At 44.7% G+C, this 25,118-nt stretch overlaps 1 long non-coding RNA gene across 2 annotated transcripts; it reads left to right on the plus strand.

Annotated features, from left to right (window-relative positions):
* Positions 1-2,384: 2,384 nt before the first annotated feature.
* LOC125331829 lies at positions 2,385-22,366 on the plus strand. 2 transcript variants are annotated; one of them, XR_007206229.1, is made up of 5 exons: positions 2,385-9,842; positions 10,633-10,681; positions 18,577-18,762; positions 20,686-21,061; positions 22,148-22,366. It is a non-coding gene; the product is annotated as an uncharacterized LOC125331829 (long non-coding RNA). The 2 variants fall into 2 exon arrangements; XR_007206228.1 differs by lacking the exon at positions 18,577-18,762 and having other exon boundaries at positions 2,390-9,842.
* Positions 22,367-25,118: the final 2,752 nt, after the last annotated feature.

Here is a 25,118-nt window from a genome sequence, read left to right on the forward strand (position 1 = left end):
ACTAGAAGGAAGAAGCACTCCCCATTCAGTGACCTTAATTTTTTCAGCTTCTATGCTTTCTCTAGAGGGTTTCCAAATAACTGCTCATCTTGGTTTTTCCTGAGAGCTCAGAGGAGTCTTTCCCTGAACTGATGAGCAGAATTGCATCAAATGGTTGGAGCTGTCCCTGCAGGAGCAGCAGACTCAGAGCAGTCCTGCTGCCTTGGCAGTGAAGGTTATGGGAAGCTGTGTCTGTGGGTGTTATATTTTCTATTTTGAGACTTAACATGAAAAGGTTGAGATAAAGCTTATGTAGAGACTTCTGGGCGAACAACAGCATCATTTGATTTTTTTTGTCCTCTTTTTTTGAGGAGATGCCTCATGAAACTGCCATTTCACACAGGACCAGTTTATAAGCCAAGTTGTGAGTAACAGACAGGTGTTACTTGTCCTAAACTGGGCTCCTAGTTGTGTTGTTGTTCTGCACTGAAAATGAATCTACTTTATATGCCTCCTGGAAGCCCTGGAGGGAGAGAGACTGCCAAAACTTTGAGAACTTGTTTCATTATTCTGTCCAAATCTCCCCTAAGATCTCTTTGTGAACAGATTTCACATAGGGAAAAGATTTTCACAAAAAGTCTTCATTCCCCTCCTTAAACAGACTTCCTCTAAAGGCCACCAAGACAGCTGGGGACCTTTAGCACTCAGAGGACCTGGTCCACATTGAAAGCACTGTCACCACAGTGTCCCTGGGGGATGTTTGTCCCGGTGACCCTGCACAGTGCTCAGCAGTTGCATCACTTAGGCATCTAATTGCATTTATAACCCAAGATGCCAGGTATAAGATGCCAATAAATTTTAAAAACCCTGCAATGGAAAGGTTATACTATATATTACCAGGCCATTGAGGATGCAGTTCTGTCAGCACAGGGTTATTCAATTAACTGGAATCCAAGCAATTAGTATGGCAGGGTTTTATTGTTTGGTTTGGGGTTTTGTTGGTTTTTTTTTTTTTTTGTTAAATTCTACTACCAGAGCAAGGATTTAAAGTGTTCCTGAATTTCAGTGACATTTTTGTTCACTGCCAGTTGCCCAGAGTAAAATATTAGGCCTAAGGCATGTGCTGGTATCATCCTGCTGTGAACACCAGCAGAAAATCCTGTCCTGAGAGGTGCTTGTTCTGGGAGGAATGAATGGACATAGCCTCCCTCTCTTTCCTCGTGTTGCACTGGATTCTCCTTTACAGGTCACCTAGCAGCACTGTGTGATTGTGTGGATTTCCCAGCTTTTCCCAGGCTATTTTCTTCAGGGGCTGGGAGCAGTTTTGGCAAGCAGTGACCTAGTCATGGTCCATGACCAAGTGAATTCATGACCTCATGGTTCCCAGTTTTCCCCTGTGTTCTGCTGATGTGCTGTGCTGGCTGGAATAACACAGTCTGTGTGCGGGCAAACCCACAGAGTCTTGTTGTCCTATGGCAGCTTTTCCAGGGTGGAAATACTTCTCTTGCTTTATCTGAACCTGCCTGTCCATGTCCCAGCTGCGAGGCACCTGCTGTGCACCTATCCCATTCAGGCTCCAGTGCCCTTCTCTCTCCTCAAGCTTTAATTCCATCCTTGCTTTCCCCATCCCCAGACCAGCTGCCTGCCCAGATGCAAGGGCTGTCTGTTCCCTTCTTGTGGAAGGCAGCTGCCTGCAGCAGGGAACTCCAAAAGCTGCCTACGTCCTGAGCATTGAAACTTTGTTGTTTCAAAGTCACTTTGACCTGAGTGCTGCAGCAAATGTGTACAGCGTCTGCTGCCGCTGCTTCGCATGAGGGAGCTGCAGTCAAATATTAAAAAGGCAGCAAGAGCATTAAATTATTCGGCAATGGAACATTGTCATTCCTCCATAAAACTATTTTGACCTGTAGTTTTCTATGGAGTCCATTGCTCTTAAATGTGCAGTGAGAAAGGAAATTAAAAATTAATCTTTATTTCCATCTCAGAAGAAAACCTTAATTCTCTGCATTGAAATTATACTCATAATCCAGGGTAATAAATTATAGTTTTTAATTGCAGCTAGTCACAGCCAATCAAATGGGAACCTCTCTCTTTCTCTCTCTCTCTCTCTCTCTCTCGCTTGCTTTAACTTTGCTATACAGAAAAACTCATGGAGTGCTGGAAAAAATTCACATGCATTGACCCAGGCTCTAATATTGTGTGGAGCAAGGCCAGGATGTATTAAAACAGCCAGGTTCTCTTCTTGCCTGGCACACTTGAGCCAGTGACCTGACAGTACCTCATGGGCACCGGCTGCACCAGGCACACAAGCACAGGGAAATTGATAAATTGTACCATTCCCACATGGGGAAAGTGTGGTGTAGGATCTTGTTCAAGGTTATGGCGTGAGTCAGTGTTGAATGAGGAACAAAATCTTGATCTTGGTTCACCTGCTTTTGACTCTGAGACAGAGCCACCCTTCCAAGCAGAGGATGGGAACCAGGATGCCCTGCTCTGGCCCACTGACCAATGTTGCTGACCTTCAGGCATCTCAGCTCTGACATCAGACCTCTTCTGGCAAAAAGGACAGCTGGTTAAAGCAGATGCTTTCCTTGTGCTTGGTGTCTGTTGCAAGTAACCTCTGTGTTCTTCCACGTTACAATGTGTTGCAGGCAAGTGGAGTGTTTCTTGGGATTTGACGTTGCTGTATTGCCTATGATGAAAGCCAGCTTGCAAATGGGCTTACTGAGGTATGGCAACCTTTAGCACAGCCAAGGAATTGTCTCTGTTCCCCAAAAACTGATGCTCTGCATGTGCCAGCTCTTTCCATTGCTATCCCACAACATCTAGCTGAGTGCTTGCACACTCACCACACTGCTGGATCATCCTGTCATCCCAGCCCTTGTGTAGTGGTGCTTGGCCAGAGGTTGTTGCCTCTAGGAGCAGCCCATAAGGTGTATAAACACCTGTGTAGTGCAGGTACCTGAAATGTTTGCATAGCACCATTCTCCTGGCAACTCGGCCTTGCTGGTTTGTGATTTTTTTAACTCCATTATATCCCAGACAATGTGATAGACCTGTTTTAACAAGGACGATTTTAAGGGTGGCTTAGCACTTCCAAGCTCAGCTAGGGAAAGGGAGAGCCAACAGGAGTGCAATCCTCAGCTGGAGGGAGAAGTAGTGGTAGTGGGAGTTTTCTATTCTGATAATTACTCCTAGCTCTTTCCTTTTTTCTTTTCCTCAATTATAGCAGTATGTGGAAGAATGGACAAGTGAGAAAAAGGATGGAGAAGTGGCAAAACCACCAGACACAGCTGTGAGAATGAAATGAGGTCCACGTGACATAAGAAGCCTTAAGTGGTTATTATCAATATAATCGCAGCAAAGGTGTCTGTTAGTAATCAGGATTAACCTAGTATGTCTCTAGTCATTGATTTGGAAAAGACTGTAAAATCTCTGCAGTGAGGATCTTCACTCTGTGGCCATTCCTTCTGTGCAGTTCAGTCCTGTTAACTGCTCTGAGAACAGTGGGGGGAAATCCTTACCCGAGGATGCATGAAAAGGTACAGACAACAAAACCTAACAATATTTTTGTGCAAAGCACTGGTGTTCTTGATTAATAGTCCCTAGATTGCAGACAGGAGGTTTTATGGGGCCTTATTCTGCACTTTTTAACACTGGCTGTTCCTAGAGAGTTTTAGGTGGACAAAAAGAAGCATTAGCATGGGCAAAACATGCTTTTGCCATTATGACAGATTAACACCCCCAGAAATTCTGCTGCCCACCTTCCCTCACTGGCAGTGAGCTGCTATCTCTGGAGGATCTCTGTGTGCTCTGCAAAGGGCCCCAGTGCAAACCCAAATGGTGCAAGCCGTTCTCCAGGTGACTGGCTTTCCTGGTTGGATGACCAGCAGCTCCACATTAGCAGGACAGGTGTGTGCTGCAGCAGTTGGGCAAAAAGGTTGATTTACCCACGTGAAATTTCAAAAGGGGGACATAAGTGGTGTGAGTGGGAATGGCTGCCCTGAGCACCTTGGGCAGAGCTTGTTCTTGCGCTCAGCTGCCTCAGCCCTAGGGCAAGCTTGAAAGAGAATTAGATGGTTACAAGGAAATAAATTTGGCATCCTGGAGTTCTTCTGCCATCTTGACTCTTCCATGCATTTTGTTAGACAGAGATCTCACAAAAATGTGTGTATTCTGAAGGGCTGCTTCTGTCTGAAGTTGTGGGGATGTTGATGACCAGTTTGCACTGAGCTGTCCTGTCCTGCCTTTGCTGCTATCAGAGTGCAAGTTTTAGCTAAAGGTAGCTTATGTGTGCTCATGTGTGGTGAGCACACCTCTGGTTTCTTTTATCTGAGCTGCTTTTAAATGTGAAATCTCTCCCTGAGCAGGATTAACCATGGCATAATGAATCAAACTGCTTGGAGGCTTTTTCTCATGATCTAGTTGAATTTGGCAGTTAACTTCCTTCCTTCTCTTCTAGTTCTAACAATTGGATTTACCTCTAAGTTATCCTTCTTTCTTGGAACATTTTAACAGGAATCAGAGCTGCATATCTTTTCCACTCTTTCATTGTTTTCCCTCCTAAAACAGTTCCTCATAATTCTTGGTCATTTTTTATTCTATCTTTATTTCCCACTTTCCCTCCTAGTTTCATAAAAACAAAGAAAAGAAAAATGTTGAGCCTCTTCTCCTAGACTGAGAGACTGTAGAACAGCATACTTGGATTGCTGCTGAGGTAAACAACACAGTTTCTTGTGGTTCATGAAAGTGATTCTTAAATTTTGAATGAGACAGCTTTGTGATGCAGAAAGCTGAGACTGCCAGTTATTCAACCAAAGCCTCTGCTTCCCAACAGGGAGCAGTCAGGGAGAAAGGAGAACACCCAGTAGACTGTGTGTATACAGACAAGGCTCCTTCTGGAAATTAAATGGTTTATCTAAAGTTATCAGACTGCTGACTGCTCTTTAAAAGAGGTACCTCTGGGCTGGGGAAAGAACTGCAGTTCTATTTGTCAAATCTGAAGGAAGAATGATCCTGGAATTTATTATCCTATGTGTAATTTTTGTATTTAGCAGAATACTGAAAGCAGGATTTATGAACTAAACAAACCTGTTTCCGGAAGATGATGGCAGCTCTGTGCCTTTAGCAGTAGTGGCGGCACAGTGAATGTATCTCACCAGAAAATCTTTTATTTTATAGCACAATAAAATTAGTGAATGAAAGCAAAAAGAGGTATAATGGATCTGGGTTTTAACAAGCATATGAATCGGTATCTCATGAGATCTTACCTGAAAAAAACATAATTGTATTTTGCTGGGAAAAGACATGTAGAGAACAAAAGGAGAATAATAGGAGAGAGAATCTTGTGACCATGGTTGGAGATTTGACTAAGATGAGTGACCTGGTGCTTTGGGCCTCAGCCAGTGGGTTTAAGTCCTTGCTCTGCCACAGACTTTACAAGGACTCATCATTTCCCTTTCTGTGTTTTTTTTCACATCACTTCTTTCCTTGGTTTGCCATCATTAAACAAAAAATGATACTATTGTCCTTCCTGCTTGTGAGAATGATGGCATTTAACATTGAGAGATTCCATGAACCGCAGGAGTGCAGACCATGCAACAATATTGGATTTTTCCACTGTCATATGAGCAATTATAACAAGTTATCCATTTTTCATTGTTTCATGCTTCATGCACAGGGCAGGCAGACTTGATTTGCCTACGATTTTGTGGGAAGGCAAAAAAGATTTATCTGATGTTTGGAAATTTCCTGTAATTGCAGCACAACAGAAAAAAAGGTCTTTTGCTTTTCCTCCATCCTGGAAATGGGTAAGAGGAGCTCTTTGGTGAGGCCATGCAGTGACAGTTCAGACTCATGGCCATGTCATTTAGTGTTTGCGTGGCTTCTTGGTGATTTGGAATGAAGGGGATTGGCTTCTCTGTCCCCCTGCAGCCTGGGGACACTGCTGTTCCTGGGCCCAGGAGCATTTGCTATGCCCACTCCCCTGAACACATGTGCTGGCCAGAGAGATTGTCTCTAATGTAGGCTGGGCAGCTCTTCCTCACACACTCTTCTGTATCAAACACTTCCCACCTTGAAAACTTCCTTGGTTAACTGCTCATTTCAAAATCGTTATTAATGTATTTGCACAGGGATTTTGGAATTTAATTAGCCTCTTTTGAACTGTTCTTAGAATGTTTGTCTAGAGAAACAGAAAATCCCTCCATGACTTGTTTGCTTTCTCCATTTGTTGGTTTTCACTGGAAGGGGAAGATACCGGCGGGGTTTGCAGGGCTGCATCCTCCTGGTGCCACTGGTGCTGCAGCTGGGGATAAGCCACAGGCTCTGCAGAGGAAGCAGCTGGTTTTGGGGTGCATCAAGGCCCCTCCTGGCCAGGGCTGGGTTCGTGTGTTGGCACAGGCTGGGCTGCTGAGCACGGTAGGACTTGGCCAGCTGGTGACAAGGGGCTGTGCAGTGTCCCAGCACACGGCTTGCCCTTACTGCTGACCCAGGCATGTTTGCACCCAGACAGCCATGCTGGCTGAACTGGGCTCCCATTTCCCTCCTCATGAGTTTCCTTCGGGAAATTCAAATCCCTGAGTGAGATCTCACTTCCAGAGACCAATTGGCACAGTGTGATTTTCATCTCACTTTTTGGAAGCACCATGTTCAGAGTAGCAGTTCTGCCATACCCCATCCAGAACATGTTGCAGGCTGTGCATGTTCATGTGTGCAAATCTGCAGGCTCTCAGTTTTCATTTGAAGGCTGGTTTAAGTTGGATTTTCTTCCTTTTGTCTGATCCTTGAGAAGCCAGGCTGGGCAGAGCAGGACGGGGTTTCTGGTGTTCCCTACTGCCGTGGGAGCACATGCGCTCTCCTTCTCTCTGGCAAACCACAGTGGTTATGACCACTGCCTCTGGTAGTGTTGTATTGGTCCCAAATTGAGGAAGGATGACTAACTTAATCACTCGATAGTTTTGATTTCTAAAATTAAACAGCCTGCCATATGTGCAACCCCGTTACTATATTTATGCCAGCAGTTAGCAGACAGCACCAGCCAAGCTGGAGAGGCTTTGCAGCTGCAGCTTGTGCCTGTGCTGCTGCTGCTGCTGTGAGCACACAGATGTTTCTTTGCCCTTTCCCCAAATGCAACTCTGTGGACATTTCTCCTGTGGAAACAAAAGCACTTGTACTCATAGAACTTTCTGGACACTCTTCAGCCATTGTTTTGTAAACGTGTCCTGATGCTCCCTGGTGAACCTCAGCTCCCAAGAACGGGTGGAAGGATTCAGGGACTGGATCAAACCCAGGAGACAGCGCAGCAAGCCAAAACTGAAGGCTCTAGCCCCAGTGCTCAAGCAGGGACAGCCAGTGAGCTGCAGGGGCTTCCTTGAGGAAATGGTGGGTGCTCCCCCAAAGGAGTCCCCTTGAGGGCCATGCAGGCCCCAGGGAACACATGGCAGCTGGCTGTCCTGGGTTGCCTGGGCTGTTCAGTGAATTAGGGGGATGAGATGCCTTTCTTCCACCATTTGTTTTGTAGGAGCTCAGTTAGCACCATGCAGATTTATTTGGATTCTAGGAGAGAGGAAATAAGATGAATAAGCAGTGGATAAAAGCCAAGGTGAAATGTACTGAAGTGGAAGGAGTGGACCCTTGTTTTTTGGAGGAGGGCAGACTGAGGGATGAGATGTTGGTTATTACTTTGGTCCAGGCAACATTCCTCTGTGATCTTAGACACGTTGCTTGACTTTGTTTGCTAGCAGGAAATCTGGCTTGCCTGGCAGAAGGATTAAGAGACGGAATGAATATTTAGCACTAACTAACCAAGAGTGTTTGGGTGAAACTGAAATATTTTGATGTATTAGATCTGATTTTACCAACTGACTTGGTGACTTATAGGTGCTTTTGTTTGGTGTTGAGCAAGTGTTACTGCAAAGCATTAGCAGCAGTGTGTTTGGGTAGGGTTGCATGTGCTTGTTGAGTAGGTGGCAGGAGAGGGTTTGTTTTTCATTTGCTTAGGTTTTTTATTTAAAACAATTGGAATCCTTGGGGATTTCTTTTTTGTGGAATGGAGCTATATGGATCTGGCATCTGTATGTAATAAAAGTAGAAAGTATCTCTGACCCTTAGGGCAATGTCAGATTGAGAAACCTGTATCAATTAGAGCAGAAAAAAACAAATTATTGTTAAATTTCTGTGCCTGTGGCACTCTCTCCTCTAAGGATGCATGAATGGTCTTGGGTTACAGGGATACCTCAGAGCACCCAGGGGTGACCTACATACATCATCACACTGTGCACTAACCTCTCTCTTGTCCCTGCAACTTTTGGAGATCATCTTCCATACCTGAACATCATTCCAGTGTCCATAAACTGTCTAGAGCTAGTTCTTGTTTAACTGTTGCAGCTGCATGGAACTTGCATGCACGGATCTGTTTTCATTCTGAAATTTCCCCACAACACGTAAATTCTTAGAAATTTCATTGATGTACAGAGCAAAATGAAACACTGACAGGCCACTTTTTCAAAATCTTCCCTCCAGTATTTTGGGGGGAGTGTGTGGTTTTTGTTTCAACCTACTTCCTTCTGCTCTTTGTTTATTGGGAGCCAAGGAGGAGGCTTGTTGGACTGATTGCTGTTGTTTATTAAGCTTGCTTCCTTTAGGAAGATTTTCAAGACCACTGTGGCCAGCACAGGGAAATGCCTTCCTATGCTCCACCTCTGCTCAGAGGGCAGGAGTCTGGCATAAAAAAACAAACAAGAAAACCTTGGGAATAATCCTTTCTTGAAAAGAGACAGTCCAGACTCAGAGCATTTGAAGTTTCCTGGAACCAGGGATCATAATTTCTGTGGATTCACAGAACCTTAAGATTTTGTACCTTAAAACAGCATTTGCCTGTGCAGGCAAAAGGAGCCTTTATGTTTACTGTTTTGCTTGTGGTTAGTTACAGATAATTACTTAAAATTCTCAGGTGTCTGGATAGCATGGAGTATTGGGAAAGGAGAAGAGATTCTTCTGTGCCAGAGGCAGCATGGACAGCAGGGAGGTGGGCTGGCTCCTCTCTTTGGCCTGTTGCCTTGGGTGGGTCAGACTCCCTGCTCAGTTTCTGCATCCCAACAGTACTGTGTGCCAGCATTATTAGCAGTGATACATTATAAATTATTAACATTTGGAAAAGGTTTGAATTTATTTGCAGAGAGCTGTTCTGGGCAAAAAAGATGAATAGTTTTTTGGCTTGGGTTGGGTTTTTTTATTGTTTAATTCCCTTTTTTATTTTTCATTTAGTTAGCTAGGTTTGAGTCCATACTTTGACTCATATTTTAAACAGCAGCATCAAGGATCTCACTGTTTATGCCAGCAGGGCATTTGGCCCTCTCCACTGTGCTCTCTGCCTCCCTTCTGAAAGGTGATGTGGGATGTATTGATCCCAGCTTTTAGGACTTGTTCTATTTCTGAACCCAGACTGCAGTGTAAAGTACAAACACCATTTTAAAAGGGAAGATCTATATTAGAATGACAAAGAGAATAAATTAAAGCAGCATCCCCTCTCTAATGGTCTGCAGGCAGTCATTAAGGAGGGAATGCCCAGTGCTGTCTACCTGAATGATGCTTTAGAGTCTTCAGTATCAGGGGACTTCAGTGAGCACAGTATTGATTTTTGTTCCTACATTAAGCTTTTAGCTTTGCAGATGGTTTTCTTTGAAGTCATTAACATTGCAATGTGCAGCATGAGGGGGAAATAGCTCTGCTGCTGTGCAGGTACCACCTCTGATCACTTCCTTCTTCCCTTCCTCTGTTGAGCCATCATTCAGCTGATGCACCTGCAGGAGAGTGAGGAGAAAAGGAAGTGAAGTTGCAAGCCAGGACAGCCTTGGAACGGGGTGAGGAAGAACAATTTTTCCAAAAATTGGCAATGTTTAAAGCTTTCTTAGTGGTTGTGAGCCTGGGGTGGGGGAGTTGGAACACAGCCAAGGGCTGTGGCTGAATCCTCTGGGTGTACCTGGCTGTGGGTGTGGGGAGGCTGTAGCAGCTCAGTGGGGGCTGAGAGCTGCCATCAGCATGTTTATTCCTGCTTGAACAAAGAATCTTAGGTAAATTCAGCTATCAGGTAAGCTCAGATTTTCCCACCTCAAGACTGAGGACAGTGAAGTGGTGACAGGGAAACATCAGAGGTCTGCTACTAACATCGGACTGAGGTTTGCACCGGGCCCCAGGTTTGTTAGTTAGAGGATTAACACAGCTAAATCAGTAAATCAAGATGGTTATGGTTGTTTCAGATTTATCCAGATCCCTGTTTGAAGGGATCTGCTCACAGACAGGAGCATGTCACTGCAGACACAGCTATGCTGCTTGAAGCAGCTCATTCCCTCTCTCCCTTCCCTCTGTTACTCTTCCCTCTCCACATCTGGCTTCCTGCTTTAAGGGCTGACCCTCACCCCAGGGGAGTGGGAAGGCTGCTGCAGTATATGTGGATGCTGTGGAACTGTCATCTTCTGGGCAAGATTGCAGAGACACCCACTGGTATGCCCGGGCAGGGCGGGGATTATCCACAGGGGGAATGGTCTCCCAGTTGTATTGAGGGGGAAGGATGTTTGTGTCCTCTGCTTTTGTCTGTGTACATGAGCCCTACAGCCTGAGTCCTTCAAGTCTAATGATATTGTTTCATTTCAGGACAGGACAAGGAGCTTTTGCCCTTAACACTCCTGACCTTGCTGCTGTGGTGAGTTCCTGGGAGCTAGGGATGTCTGTCTCTCCAGTTACAGAAAGGAGGGGTATGTGATGTGGTCACAGAAGTGAAAAGGGCCCAAGTCCTAGTGGCTTCTGTGTCACCCAGCCCTCATGGCTATTTTAATGTCAGTTCTTCATGGGAAGGAGGGCCAGAAGGGACATGGAGATATTGTCTATTGCCTGCCACTGCCCCAAGGTGGAATCAACTTGCTCAAAGATTTGTTTCTGTGCAACACAGCACAGGATGGGCTCTGCTGCTCTGACCAGCTCTGCCTGTCCTACTCCCACCAGACCCTGTTGGACCCCTCCTCTGCAGTGCAGATGGATGTTGCTCACGTAGGAAACTGCAGCTCCCTCCTCTCTCTGCACTGCACAGCCTTTTTGGGGAATACTGCAATGTCAGTGCCCAGTTATTTGCAGTAGCAGGTGAAGGCAACCCCTCCCAGCGCTCTGGAGTCACAACATTTGGTCTTCTGCATTGTAATCCTCCATCTAAACCAGTAACTCTCACACACAAACTGTGTGTGTAGAGCTGGAGCATTTCTTACAACTTGGTTTGTGCTTTGATTTGGTTTTTAATATTTTCTTCTGCATCATGTCTCCATCAAGACAGCTCAAATAAGAGGCGTTTGTTTTCATGGCTAGAAGGTTTCCCAGGCTTGCTGTGAGTGAGTGTGCTTCAGGAAGAGAGCAGCCTCCCACCTCAGCAAGCAGCAGAGAAAAATTTTCTTTCCTTGGTCTCCTCCCTCCCCCAGTCCACTAGTGTGTCAAAACCTTGAGTTTTGTGTAAAGTTGTTAAATAAGCTTCTAGGCAAAATAAAAGATCAAAAGGGGTCTAATTAGCTGCAGTCTGCTTAGGAATTGTGGTTGTTCACCTAGTTTTATAAATTGACACTTTTAACATTAGAACTCAAAGCAAAAAACGATGTAATTATTCCCTTTTTTTGAAGCTTAGGTTTAATGTCTTTATTGAAAATTGGGTACTTCTGTGGCATCTCAAGATGCTTTATTCTATCAAATCTGGAGCAAGTCATTTTTCATTTTGGATTGTAATGTGGTATAAATGATAAGGGCCTGATTCAGAAAGCTTTTTTTTGTTCCCCCCACTGGCAGCCTGACGAGAAAGCTTCACAGTCACCTCACAATAACCCTGAAGATAATCTAGGGTTTGAGTCTTTGTGAAGCTGCTCTCTCTAATACAAGGGAAAGAGTGAGATTTCTGAGCTCTTAGTTAGGGTGCCCGAAGCTGGCTTGTCATCACAGGATTTTTAGTTCTTTTCATATCTCTTACCAGTTGTAGGATGCCAAGGCAAAAGTGTATTTCTCCTATAACCTTTCAGTGCTGTGATCATGTCTCTGGGAGTACTTTGTGCCTAATTTAAATCTCAGAGAGGGTAGCAGGTGGTTGAATGGAGAACATCTGGTGATTAAAGCAACGGAGGAATGAGAGAGAGATGAGTTCTGTTATAAATTTTTCCGTTCTGTTCTGATATGACCTGGTCATTCATCTTGTTTCCCAGTCTCTGATCATTTGGATGTACCATGCATGAGTCCATTTCACATGTCCAACCTCACTAAATTTGACCTCAGTAACTTAGAGCAGCATGGATAAATGAGGGGAGGGTCCTCATGAAGTCATGTTAGGGCTTGGATAGGTTATGAATTTTATTTATACTGTGGCAGGACTCACAGGCTCCATTTAGAACCAGAGGCTGATGGTGCTGGTGTTTAACTAATGCAGAGGAAGCTGTGGTGCCTGCCCTAAGACCTTACCACCCATCAAGACAAATGGCAAATATAGGATTTGTGTGAGGGTGATTGCAGAAAAGGGTCAGTCCCTCAGTGAACTTTTAACTTTTTTTTGGTGTTTATCTAAAAGTCCATGCAAATGGAGGTGGGTTTCTTTGATCTGAGAACTGTCTTTTGTAATTTCAATTGCTCCCTGGCTTGTGTCAGAAATACTATGAGTGGGGTCTCCCTGGGGTTTTGCACAGCCCAGGTTTTAGCTGGGCTGGGAGGGACGTGAGGCAGGATTTATACATCAGAACAGGACCTGCAGTAAAGAAATTTTTATTGGCATATTTTATATTGTCCTAATTCAAAAGTTTCAGTTCCTGATGATCATTCTGGGCATAGGTTCAAGGCTTCATTTGCACTTGGCTCAGCTCAGATGTTCGAGGAAACTTTCATGATGGGAGACAGGTCCTTTTCCTTCAAAACCAGAATTTTTCAATAGATGGTAGGATTGTATTAGAGCTTCATTTGAGAATCCAGAAAGGATTTGCTTGAATTTTTCCAACTCTGCTTCTCTGATGCTGTGTGGTGATTAGAGGAGAGCTTTTCAGGTGTCCCTCTGAGAGTCTGAGCACAGTCTGGCTGCTTGCATCTGTGGCATTTTCGGTAATTATACCTCACTGAATGAAAAGCTTGGTACATCCATATAAAGGTTTCCCTGAGAGAATGGATATTTATTCTTTATTAACCCTAAATCTTTTTATTGGCTAACTAGCAAAGAGACATTGGTTTCTAAGCCTGAGACAGCTGCTTTGTGGAAAAGGTTCAATTGTTCTATATGCGTGCTCTATATGGACTGTGCTGCCATACAGCATAAGCATAGTCCAAGGCCTTTTCCCATTTGCTCCTTACAAGATGCCCAGTGGCTTCAGTAGGAAGAGACAGAGCCCAAGAGCAGCTCTGTGAGCCAGTGCAGAGAGAGGTGGATGCAGTTCAGTGGATAATGGAACATAAGGCTGCTGTGAAGGGGAGTTCGGCCCCTCTGTCCCACCCAGAGTGAGAGGAGATGGATGTTCTCCCTGGCTGGGTGTTGGGTCAAGGACTCAGATGTTGTGGAGCTACTCTGTGCCATCAGACTCGTTGCTAGGAGGGTTTGTGTCATGCAGAGCATCATCCCTGGGGAGCTGAGTTTGGACAGCACAGAGCGGCTTGCATCTGGCTCTCACACTGCCAAAGTGGCCATTAAATAACACTTCAGTATTTTAGAGCTCAGTGGTTTTGTTGAAGTATCAAATAAAGATTTTCTTTTAATTTAATTTAGCTTTATCATCTGGTTGTGTGGCTGACATGAGTAAGAGCACTGAAAAGTCTGCAGAATGCCCAAAATACACCAGAGAGTGAAAATCCTCATGATTTCATGAACTATACAAATCAACTAACTGGATTAATAGTTTTGTGACCTGCAACTGAGGAACATGAATGTGTGCACATGTTAGAGGCAGGAAACCAACACTTCCACCAGAATACACAGCTGCTTCTTGGGTGAGGTGAACACAATCTATGCTTTTTATTTCATCTTCCCCAGGTAGCTTCTACCAATATGCCTACTCTAAAAGTTTCATTTAGACACATGTGATTTTTTCCTTTTTTTTTTTTTCCTTACTCCTCAGGAACATGCAAGTCTTGTAAATTCCCATTATTGTTTAACCCAAACTGGCCAATACACTGGACAGCTGTCCCTTGAATCCACTGTATTGCCTCTAGATAATGCCTGGCGCTTCAGTGTCAATCCAGGAATTCCCAGGGTGTGCATCACCTGGTAGGTAATAAAGAAAGAAATTCTTATCTGAACTTGGGGTTACAACTGCACATTATGGAGCTGGATTAGACATGTTGTTATATGTATTATTGCCATGTTTTGACTACCTACAAACTAGAGCATTAATTATGTAATTACATAACTTATGATTACCTAAAAATTCTCCCTCTTCAAGTGGCTGTTGCAAATTTGTTCTTTCCTCTGATGAAATGACCTGTCATCTGCACATTGTGATTCATTTAAAATGTTGCAACTGGGTTATAATCTTCATTAGTTTCACAGAATGCATCTGAAACCAGGGATAGCCCTTTTTGTTTTCACTGAAACAAGCAGCCTTGGGTGTTGATGTGTGTCTCCTTCACCAAGAGAAGTCTCAACTCACTTCCAATGGTTTTGATTCTTGAGGGTTTCCTAGGTTTCAAGAATAAGCCTCTCGAGAGCAACATTAGCAGCATACGGAAAACAGGGATTTGTAAAACAATATTAACTTCTATTAATTTATAAACTTGATTTCAGATTCCTTTCTTTTGACCATTTTGTTTGCAGAAGCATTCGTCAGAGCACTGGGTTTTAATTTCCTTTCAACTGACAAATTTTGGAATCAGACAAGATACATTTCTCTGATTACTGCTGGACAAGGCTTGTACATAGAGATAGTGTCTTTTATTAGATGCAGCAGCAAGGTTGGAGAGCTCAGGCAAACTTTGAGGCGCACGAGCCCTCCAAATCTGAACCAGAAGCTGTCAGTGCTAAGCATATACTGAATAAGCAGCTGCTTGGGGTTAGATATGTGTGAATTAGACCATCTCAGCAGGGGGAAGAGTGCAGGCTTCTCTAGGTTATAACAGCAACTGGGAATCGTTGCCAGATTATTTGTAAGCATTGTCTGGTACACAGGTGAAGGGTGGCAGAATTGTACAAGGAAGAGTCTTGTTGTGCCTTAAGTATAGGAAAGATGTGTTTCTCTTGAGTGATCTAATAACAGCATGAACGTGGAAGTTCCTATTTCATGCTTAGAAGTGTGTGTCCTTCTGAGATTGCTCACATGCACTTCAAATTTTCTTTCCTATTAATCTCTGTGGGTTTTGCAGAAAGCTCAGAAAAAGGCTTCTACATTTACAGCTCTTTTTGCTCTGACACAGGCAGAGTAATCTTCAACATGGAAGCTCAAACCTTGTCCCTGGAGTTTCAAGCCCATGGAGAAGGTCATATATGACTGACAATGGGGAGCTAGTGAGATCTGCTGTTCTGGGTTTGTCAATGATTAGCCTGGTCTGACAAAGGTTCTACCATGAGCATTGTGGTAACTTCTTAAAGTTGATTGGGAGCTATTAAAGAGTGATAAAAATCAGATATTTCTGACCATGGTGATCAAAGGAGGAATTCGGTGATAGTACAATAGGTGCTTGGAATTCTCTGGGCATTGCCATCAGTATTGTTTAATGACCCAATGCTATGGCTATGTTGGGTAAATAGCAGCTTTGGCAGGTATAGAGACAAGAAGTCCTTAGGACACAGGGGTTTCAGAGCAATGACATAACTCATCTGCAAACTGCCCACTGTCCTTGGACACTGGTGGTTGCCATATTGTGACTGTCAGCCAGAAGGCTGACCCCTCTTGCAGAATCCTGATTTATTCAGAAACCTGCATTATTTCCTCTCAGGTTTCACACATGTTGCTTGTGGTCTAAAGGCAACAGTTCCACCAGCTGAGCTGCCAAATGTTTCTTTCTGGCTGAGGTTACACACACACACGTTAAAAGCTGCTGTCAGGTGAATTTTGCCTAATAGGATTCTGAATTTCCCTCCTTTTTTAAGAACTAGGGTAATTTAATGCTCCTGCCCTAACTATAGGAATATACTGATTTGGGAGCACAAATCTTCCACTTGCCACACTGAAAGACTTCAGCAGCCTGTGCTAAGAAGTTGGGAGCTCAGCACATGGAAAGTGTTGTGCCTGCAGCTCAGTGAGTGGATTCACTACATCCCATGGAATCCCAAAAGGTTTTTACCCTTGTTATCTTTCACTCAAAACTTGTGGGCATCCTCACACAGCTTGGAGTGCAGAGTGGTGGCTGGGGGGATGTTGGCTTCCTGCATCCCCGGCCTTTGATGCCTGAGTTCCCCAAATTCCCTGAATCTGCCATGCATTAGAGCTGTGTGAATCTCCTTGTTCTTGCTGCCCAACAACCAGCAATTTCCCAGGCATCAAGTACATGTGTGTGTGGTACTGAGTCATTTCTTTGGGGCTATTGTTTAAGGCTTCAAACCATGGAAGGAAACCAGGAGCCTGTTTAGATGTCACTAAAGGTCACTGGTTATTTTTATAGATTATATTAAAGTAAACCAAAACTGCACAAAAAGAATATTCAGATTGTGAAGTCGGGACTTTGAAAAATATTTTTGCTGCCTAACTATCACAAATCACTACAGAGCATGTGCAAACTGATTTTTCGGGGGCTCATAACTTGGCCAAAGGTGCATTACTCTTCCTGTAAAAAATTATTCCCTGGCACCATTGTGACCTTTCTGCCAAAATTTAAAGCAGTGCTCCAAATTATAGCACTGAGACAATTCAACCAAAAGCTTGCATCAGAGATCAGTTGTTTGTTGTTTTCTCTTTTTTTAACTGGCGTAAAAAGTTTTCCTGTAGTGGAAGAACTGCATTAGCTGAAATTTTCATCCTAAATTCCAGCAGGGCAGACAACCAGCATCGAAAGCTTTAATTCAAAAGATTAAAGTCTGGCAAAATTCTAAGCAACCTGAGCCTTGTAATAGTGAGTTTTGTACAATGTGGTCAGCATACCAAAGGGAAAATTTTTTTTCTGTCTGTTTTGATTTTGATGTCATTCCATCAAACATTTAATTGGTAGACACAGGATTAGCTACAAACTCATTTTGAAGCAATGAACAGTAGTCAGACATAAACAATTGGGATGGGGGCAAATTACACAAGTGCCAAACGATGGGAGAGATTATTAACAAGGGGCTTTGCAAACTGTGTCCCTGAATGAACAGAATTGTTGCAGAGCAGAAAACAGACCTTGAAATGGTCTCTGGTGGAAGGAACAGGGCTTGTATAGCACAAGGGAGTTCACCTACATAGCAGCCTTGAGCCAGGTATGCAAGTGCTTGGGAAAAGGAGGTCAGGTTGGGACTGTTCTTAGTGTGCAGGTCTGCCATCGGAGTCACCTGGGCAGAGGGTGATGGACTTTGACAGTATGGTGCAGCTGAGTGGTGGCTTGATCCAAAATCCTGCCAGCCTGCTCTCCTGGGGGAACAGCAGGATAATGTTCTGGTGGCTTAGAGGGAATTTATGAGGTTAAACTGGAGGTTATGAGGTGAAATTGGCCCCCATGCAAATGTAGGTCAAAATGCTAATATGTACATTACACAAAAACTGTGCAGGCAGGCAGCAAACTTCTTGAAAAATCATGCTAGCAGTGACCAGACCTCAGACACCATAAAATAAGGAATAACCTTTGCTAATTCTCAGACATCGCCCCTGCAGACGACTGCAGGCCAGAGAGGCAGGTGGGACTTACTCAAGGTCTTATCTGGAGCCAGAGCACAGCTGAAGGTTCATTCCCAGGTCCACGGTCTCACTGCTGGAACAGGCTGCCAGGAATTACTGGCAATATGTTTGGTTTTAATCTTTGCACTGCTCTCCAGTGAAGTTCTCCAGGCTGAAGTGCCTGGAATTTATCTCCAAAATATTTTGGAGGGGAAATGTGATCATAAAGCTAAAGCTTTGGGCTATGCATGCTTCTTTTCAGGCTCCTAACGGGTTTGAAAGGGGTAAGTGTTAGTAACCTGCCTCCTTTGTTTTTTGACAAGGAGAGTAATTTAGAAAAACAAAAACCAAAAAACCCAAAACCGTTTTAATCCCTTACACAGAGTTCATGTCAGCTTTAGCTTAACTCAACCCACGTTGCAGGAACTTTAGGAGGCATTTTATGTTTTTCTAAATTGGTTTGGGTCTCTTCCTGCTCCTATGGCTATGTCACTGGCTGGGGCCAGAGCTGTGCCACAGCTGGCACACACAGTGGGTAGCAAAGTCCTGCCCTTGGTGGCAAAAGTGAGAGACAGCTGCTCAGCCCCAGGAAGAAGTTTGCTGAGCAAACAGTGTGCCCAGCCTGTGCAGAAGGGCTGAGCCTCCAGTTCCTGTCCAGCTCCTGACACAAAACCCTGTGCTTCCTCTCCTGTATCTCTGGAGCCTCGTAAGACTCTTCCTCTTCCCAGCATATCGAGTTGCAGCTGTCTCAAGCTGACTGGCAGCAGATTGCTGCTCCTGAGTCTGCCCTTGTTTTTTTTTTTTTTTTTTTTCCAAGCAGAAGGAAAAGGCTGGAAGTTCTCGGTTTCTACAGTCACGACTGTCCCAGCGAGCTCATATCTGCCCTGTTGAGAGATGCCGGCACCCTCTGGGCGGGGTGAGAGCATGAATGCAGCTGGGGAGCACCAGTGTCGGGCGGGTATCGCGCCTGCCTTTACCAGCCTGACGGGAACAGACAGGGACAAAGGTAAAGCTCGAGGCATGAAAAGGCTGCTTGTTGCAGCGTTTCATGGCCAGTGAGCATGACCAGCCTTCAGGGCTAATTACCAAAGGAGAGAGAAGTATGTTCTTGTCAGCAGACCTACAGGGTTACTATTTAATGAAGCAGATATGCAGGTAACTTGTTCAGTGAGCAAGTGACTGACTTGTGTCCACAAGGATGTAGGTGTGTGTGACAGGACGCTTCAGGTGGCTTTCGACCCCTGGTCTTGTCTCTAAGTGGAGTTGGGCACAACTCTCAGCAGTGACAATCTGTAGCCTGTTTCCCTCTTCTCCAGTTTTTCCCCTATACCTCCTCTGCTCTTCTTTTACCTTTTTTCTCTACTATTCTCCCCTTTTTAACAACCCTAGCAACTCTTGTTTATTCCATCCTGTCCTTTCATAGCTCTCCACCTTATTTTTCCCTCCTGTTTTTCTAATTACTGATGCTAAGCAGCATTGAACAGTGGTGTCATCACTATTTCATTAGGCCTGCCCAAGTTCCCTGCCAGTGGTTTATGGAGCATGTGTGAGCTGGGAACAGCCAGTATCCTCTGTGTGCTTGCATCAGGGTCCCCCGCCGATCTCAGTTTCTCAGCACATCTGTCAAGTGTTACTTGTCCTTTTCTTGGGACTGCCCGTGGAGGTGTGCAGGGGGTTGTGAGCTGTGCCAAACCCTGGTGGTGTGCTGGCTGGGTTACAGCCAGCGTGAGGATGCCTCCATGCTGCAGGAATCTCTTTGTATTGCTGTGTAGTCTGATGCCAAAAAGTTACTTCTGTGTTAATCCGGTGCCTGTGCTGGTCTCTATAGGAGAGATGGGACAAAACATGTGGGAATTAATCAAATGGAGATTTTTTTTTTTTTTTTTTTGCCCAAGTCAGTGGATATGGACAGATTCAATGGCTCTTTCTGACTCCTAAGCTTGTACTCTGAATTCATACAATTTAGTCCTTCCAGCATCACCACTCAGACTTGTCCGGACTTCTAGACTGGAGTAGGAATTACTGGGGAGGAGTAGCAATATCTACAGTACAACACCTCTCACAGTTTTTTATGGGAATTACTCATTTACCTCACTGCAACCTGTATTTTGATCTGATAGCAGCTACACTTGGTAGAGGACCTTTCTAATACAAAGGTGATTAGTACACACATATTAGACAGTTATGGATCTCTTCTACCAGTGTCCCTTGGGTATTTACCAGAAAAGATAACTGGATTGTCAAAATTTTACCTGTACCTCCCACGGCATTGGGAGGAACATGCCAGTTGAAAACTTAGTGTGACTGCAGAGATTTTGAAGCCCAAGGTGTGGATGGGGAGCACAGACTGCAGCAGGGAGGCTGGTGCAGAAGTGAGATGCATTTACAGAAGCTCTGGGACAAGACACACCATGTCTATCTGACCCAAGCCTGCTATGCCCTACCTTTGGGCATGACCCTCAGTTTCTTTTCATTGGAAAATATGGCAATGTGAAAAAACACTTTGACTTGCATGTTCCATGGATTTTATGCTGTTTTCTCTGTAGAGAATGTTGGGGTTTTTCCTGGAATACTAAGCAAAAATGGATCAAGGGAAAGAGTCAGCCTTCCTTTTATTCTCCTTTTTGCTACATAAACCACTTGATATGAGGCATTGAGATGTTTTGGAATACAGTTGTGAGCTTGGCCTCAGTTCAAGCTGCAAAAGTGGCTGCTACCCACAGGAGAACAGGGGGCTGGGATATGACAGTCTGCACTGCACAAGTGCTGCTGGTCCCAGTCCCTTGCTCTGGGCCTCTACGGACAAGACAGGCTGTGGCAAAGCAGTCCTTGCTGGCTCCAGGACCTGTCACTGGTCCACTTGCAGTGACACCAGAAAACACATTTCTTTACAGTTGTGCTGCTTCACATACTCTGTTTCTACCAACAGGTTCCAGGCCAGCTCTACGACTGTGCCAGCCTGTACTGCTCCTGGGAAGGGTCCTCCTGCTGCGCTGGCTGCCGGTGACCTGCCAGGGGACATGGAGCTGCTGGCTGTCACAGCACCAGAGGAAGCAGGGAAGGATGCAACAGAGTCACAAACTGAGGTGGAAGGAGCAGAAAAAGCAGTAGCAATGCCAGAAGTGGAAAGCCCAGTGGGGATAGGTCTGGGTGGGAAGGTGGTCACTCCTGAAGGAGCAGCGGCAATTGTGGCAGGAGAATCGGAAAGCCCAGTGGCAGAAAGAGTTGCTGAAGCATTTGCTAGGGCAGCAGAGAGAATTGCAGTATCAGAAGTTGCCAAGGTGTTGCAGTCAGCAATAGCTGAGGTAGGCACTCCTGCAGCCCCACGTGCTTGATGGGGGAAGGGGCTGGGGGTACTCGCTCCCCTGGGCTGGGCTCACAGATCCTGAGGCATGGGAGGCTGCAGCTCCAGCACCAGAGCTAGCCCTGACCTTTCAGCCTTGCCCTCAGAACGCCTCAGGTGGATCAGACCATATTTCTACTTAGCATCAAGCAATGGGTAGAGATTTTTATTTTGGAAAAATTGAAAGCAATGTCAAAAAAAAAAAAAATCTGAAATTCCTGCTGAGAATTTGTGCTCTTTTCCCATCTGGTTTCCCTCTGTCTTTTAGATGAGCTTTTTTTCATGATAGCGGGCACTTTATCATGCCTGGTATAGTTAAGGTTACAAAGCACTCTCCATTCCAGCCCCGCTGGCCACATGCTCATCCTGTTCTGAAGCATTCATATTTGGGGATCAAAAAAGGTCCACGTGTGGTGTTTGCTCAGCCGAGAATTTTTATTTGACATTTGAGCAATTATGGCTTGTGTTGTTCGTGAGTTTGCTGAGGGTGATAAATGCACTTTTCCCATTTGAAAACCCTGTCTTTTAACATTGACGATGTGGTGACAGATTTTCAGCAGGGATGGGAGTTGGATTTGCCAGGGCTTAGTGCCACTCCAAGCGCCAGATTTTCAGCTGCGTTCAGCACCCAGCAGCTTCCCGTTGGGTGTGAGGCCTTTGGACATGTTTGTTCCCATGTGTGGAGCTCGTTTGAAGAGCTGCCTGCCTGCAGCACCACTGAGCATCTACCTCCTGCTTTCAGGAAAATCTGGATCTCATCTCCCTGGGCTCTGATTTCATTTTGGTGTGCAGGGTCAGCTTACTGCTATCACTGTTTCCGGGGCCCCAGAGCTGTCCTGAGCACATGGAATTTCTGTAGGATATCTTAACTTATCCCTCAGCTTGGGCAAGTGGCTTCACTCAGGAAGGGCTTCTCAATGTCTGTTTGAGTTTGGTGTCTGACTTCTGGTGTGTTCTCATGTGAATAGGTACCTTTATTTTTAATATCAGCAGTTTGTTTTCTAGTGCCTTTTCCAGTGTTCATGTATTTCTTCTCTTGACTTTTCAGCTCAAAGGGAAGAGGAGGAGCATGTGGATAAAGCCGAGGAATGCCACTCAGCGGGAAGAAGGTTGGATGAAAGAGGGAGAGGTGAAATGAAACGGAGAGGTGACGTTCTGGGACATACCTCCTAATGGGGAGCTTGTACCATCACGCCTGCAATGCAATAGGGTTGCCAATCACATCTCATTTGTGAACCACTATACGATTAAAAATAAATATATGGCATGTTCTGCATGCAATAGTGTTGAGGGTCTGTCAAAGGTCTTTGTGTCCTGGTTTTGTGAAAGGTAGCTCTGCATCTCTTCCTCAAAGATGAGGAAGAACAAAATGTGCTGTTCATAACAGAAAACATACTACAGGCATGAAATGACATAAAAAAGAAATACTTTCATAGAATCATAGAATATCCTGAGTTGGAAGTGACCCACTAATATCATCGAAGTCACCTCCTGGCCTTGCACAGGACACCCCCAAGGCTTAAATTTACTTTAAATATGCGGTCAAGTTTTCATGTCTGTAGGTTGAGAGATTGTCCATTGGAGCACTGGTAACATGAAATAGTTTCAAATCCTAACAGAGTGGGTGCATTTACCAGTCAGTTTGGTAACACATTGCTCCAACTCTCTCCAGCTCTGAAGTGGGTTTCTTGCTTAGATGGGAATGGTAGGTATGTTCTTTTTTCTTTTTTCTTTTTTTTTTTTTCCCTAATTCTATTTATTCATATGAAGCATGGAATGGGAAAGGTGTCTCCATCCAGATTGATAATGGTGTGATGCCAGACAGAGGAAGTCCAGAAGAAATTCAAGAAACAGGAAAAAATATCTTCAAAACAGTGGTGGACTTGTCAGCATGAATGATGTTCCCCAGGCAGTAGAGATGGATCATTAAAACAGGCTTCTGATTTTTGAGAGGAAAAAATATTGTTTGTTGTAAGATTGTTTTCTCAGCCTGTGAGGTACAGGTAAGACAGGTTTGTAGCAACAGTTGGATGATGGAGCAGTCACCATAAGAGATAAATGGTGATAAAGTGTTACAGAGTGTGGGATTAGAACAAAGCCCCTCCTGGTTATTCCAATGGATGATGATCACAACTCAGAAGTGCCTGATGCCTTCAGCAAATGCCCGTTCCATGAATTCCCTCCAGGTACTTCATGGTGTGCTGCTCCAGGTTTATGTTTAGCAGACTGAGGGGATGGGGTCAAATCTGTACTTGGATAGAAAGTTTCTGAACCAAATGCAGGAGGTGATGCAAGCACTTGTGTGTGAATTGTGGCCATAGCCCAGGTGGGGTGTCCAGGCAGTGCCTCCAGGTACTCCAAGTGAAACAGAAAGCAGCTCCCTGACTGCAGGTGGTCATGACTAAAGCCATATCACTTTGGGAAAGAGTAAAGACTGCAGGCCTGGATTGTGCCCCAAAATCCATGAGTGTATTGACAACCCATCTCTAAACTCCTGTGTAGTTGCAGCTGAATGCGATATTCTCCATATCCCTTACTTCCAGTTTCCAGGGGTGCTTCTGTGGGAAACGTGCCATTTGTCCTGGTGCACCCCAGAAGGGGCAGCAGATTACTTTCAGCACTGTATGGAGCTGTTCTCCAACAGACCTCAGAAGAGGAGGGTGTTGTTGAGGATCTGCTGCTGCCCTGTGCAAGTTGGCTGGCAATGAAGATCCATCTCCCTCTTGGGAAATATGTCCTTGCACTGCAGCAAAGCCAAGGGGTTTCAGTGCAGGCTTGTGCCCCTGCCCCTCTGCAGCACAGCCAGTGCCCATGCACTTCCACTGGCTTCTCTCTCTGTGCAGTGACAGGCTGGGGAGGAGAGAGGAGGGGAGAACAGCAGTCTCTGATTAAAACTCAGCCCCCCTGGCCTTAGATCTGAGGAGACAGAGCCCGCCCTCCCTTCCCTTACCATAATTTTATTTTATTACAAAAAGAGCCCGTATTAAAAAAGCTCATGATTATGTTTTCTGTTCACCAAGACTTTTCCTGTATTCGACCTTTGGATAACCTCCAAGGCTTGCAAACATTTGAAAGGAGTAAAGGAGCTCGTTTTATTGCAGGGCCTCAGCATACATTCTTTCCAGCCTATCTTTAACATCAGTTGACAAGAATTATATAATTGCAGTCTGTGATCCCTTTAAGGCTAAAATGTATTCGTTTTCCCTCAAAGAACACTTCAGGTTTCAGAGTTAAATGTATACTTTTTTTCCTCATCTGGGTTATTCTGTGGAAAGCCGTTTTCTCTTAAACTGGCAAGTCTCGTTCTACCAAATCACATGGATTTATTTTTTACTGTGGTTTTAAGCTCACATGTTAACAAGTAGAAGAAACAGCCTCCAAATCCCAACCTGTGTTTCCCATTCCATTGGAAAATTAGTGGGTTACAGAGAACACGCAAGGGGAATTACACTCCTCAGGTGGAATCAAATAAAATTTCAACATACCAATTTAATCAAATTAGTGTCTAATGCTAATTGATAGGCAGTCTGGAGATGGACAGGTAGCTGGATTGGATTTGATCTTGCATTTCAGAGGCATGACGTAATCTGCTGGATCAGGAAGGAATTTCTGGTTTCCTATCTGAATGGCATCTGCCACCATGTTTTAGGAAGCCTTGGACATTGGATACTTGGATAGGAGCTGGGGAAGGATGCCAAAAAAGAAGTCTGAAGATAATACCTGGAATTTAAAAGACGAACTGGCTGCTGCCACAATGATGTTCTGTTTGCATATGTTCCTCGCCGTTCAGGTTTTCACTGGTGTTTGTGCTCCTGCAGAGTAAAACAAGTGCATAAACATGTGAGTATTCCTGGAAGCTTTTCATGCCAGTTGTGTTTGTGTGTCAGAGCCAGTGATGCTTGGATCTTCTGCTCAGAGGGAACAGAAGTGATGCCACTGCAGCGCTCAGAGCACATTCACAGTGCTCCTTGAGAATGGAGTGAGAAGTTCAAAGAAACTGCAAAAGACCTCACCCCTCC

Source organism: Corvus hawaiiensis, chromosome 11, assembly GCF_020740725.1.
Source record: "Corvus hawaiiensis isolate bCorHaw1 chromosome 11, bCorHaw1.pri.cur, whole genome shotgun sequence".
Classification (NCBI taxonomy): domain Eukaryota; kingdom Metazoa; phylum Chordata; class Aves; order Passeriformes; family Corvidae; genus Corvus; species Corvus hawaiiensis.